Below are 2,001 nucleotides of genomic sequence, written 5' to 3'. Positions count from 1 at the left end.
GTCTTCATGTTGTCCCCATGTTGTCCTCATGTTGCCGTCATGTTGCCCTCATGTTGTCCTCATGGTGTCCTCATGTTGCCCTCATGGTGTCCTCATGGTGTCCTCATGTTGTCCTCATGTTGTCCTAATTCAATGTTCTTTTTAATTCCCCCAAATTACATGATTGATTCCACACAACGCTCTATTGCATAGAAAAAGTGAGTTTTGGTTGATTAGTGATTTGAACGCGGACATTGGGGATTGGAGCCGTTTCAGATGTGTTGGGGGAGAGGGTTTCAGAAGGAGGGGGGTGGGTAGAGTCTTCCTCCAGGTCTGGTGTTTGGTCCTGAGGAGAGCACCAGAGGCCCCACGACACGTTTCCATCACGATACTTATACGATAATATTGCGATTTTGAACGTATTGCAATATTCTGTGCTATATTGCAATTTATCACCTTTTTTACTCAATTTCAAATTTTTCCCAATTTCAAATGACGTCCTGTCCATGATCTGTTTCATCTACGTTTGCTCATCTCACTTCAATGTTACTGCTGCAAAATGGGATTTACAAGCAGACAAACTGACCAAAACATACATAATAATACATAGATACTCGCCGTCTGTGCGCTCCAACGTTATGGAACAGTCTGCCTGCAGATATTAGACCGGCATGTTCAACTGGGGCCTTTAAATCGAAGCTTAAGACGTACTTATTCACCGCCGCGTATCAGTCCTAAATGCTCATTTATCCATGATGTATTTGTATGGTGTTATTTACTTTTTACTGTCTCGGTCTTACATTTTTTGTACCGTTTGTATTTAAAGTGTATTCTTGCTGTAAAGCACTTTGATGGAAAGCACCTGACTAAAAGATGTGGACACCTGAACTTTGCAGCTACATGTAACACTGGAATGTGTGATTGTGACATCATGGGCTTTATCGTGCTGCTACAGGAACTTGGGGGGGGGGGGGGGGGGGGGGGGGGGGGGGGTGTTACATAAACTCTCCTTTCTCTGCTCATTGAGAAACGTTGAGTTCAGGTCACCTACTACGCAACAGAGCTCGACAGTGTGGTTGTGGAGGTTTTCTTCCCATTCAGGATTCATCAGCAGCAGTGTGCAAACCGGCCGAGGTGTATATATATGCATATATGTATATGTGTGTGTGTGTGTGTATATGTGTGTATATATATTTGTGTGTGTGTATATGAATATATATTTATATATATATATAAACGTTTTAAGTCGTCGGGAGAACGAGTACAACCTTTGAAAAAAAATCGGCATCTCTGAATGTACTTTGGTACATTAGGACACTGCCAGTAACCTCACAATGCAGCTCGTTGGGTCCAGATTGGAAGAAAACCCAAAACGAGTTACCCTTTAAATGTATTCACTCACCAAATTGCGACTTAAGAAAGTATTTCACACTTCCATAAATGGACTAAAATGCTGCTGAAATGGAAAGAAAGAGGAGGAAAACCTTAAATGTCACAGTGTTACATAAACCCAGAGTGACAGTCGACCGGGGGTTAATGAGATTACTGGGAAACCCAAAGGTCGCAGGTTTGATCCTCACTGCAGTTGAATTAAGGCTTAGTGACTCGTTGAGGAGGGAGGATCCCCGCTGGACATCGGCCTCTCCGTCTTATCTCAGAGGAAGAGGCTGCGCTTACAGCAGCCACGGGTCATTGTTGAGTTTTTGTAGATTAAATAAATTCCCATGAGAGAATTTCCAGTATGCGACCGCTAAGTGAAATAACAGGATTGAGTGTCTGGCTCCGTACTTCTCAGTCCGACGGATGCACAGCGGACCAGGGACCAGCCTCCAGCTGTGGACCCCAGCCTCCAGCTGTGGACCCCAGCCTCCAGCTGTGGACACCAGCCTCCAGCTGTGGACACCAGCCTCCAGCTGTGGACACCAGCCTCCAGCTGTTGACCCCAGGCTCCAGCTGTTGACACAAGCCTCCAGCTGTTGACTTCAGCCTCCAGCTGTGGACTTCAGCCTCCAGCTGTGGACA

This window comes from Etheostoma spectabile, chromosome 22 (assembly GCF_008692095.1).
Source record: "Etheostoma spectabile isolate EspeVRDwgs_2016 chromosome 22, UIUC_Espe_1.0, whole genome shotgun sequence".
Classification (NCBI taxonomy): domain Eukaryota; kingdom Metazoa; phylum Chordata; class Actinopteri; order Perciformes; family Percidae; genus Etheostoma; species Etheostoma spectabile.
The sequence above is the reverse complement of the archived record's forward strand: the minus strand, read 5'-3'. Positions refer to the sequence as shown.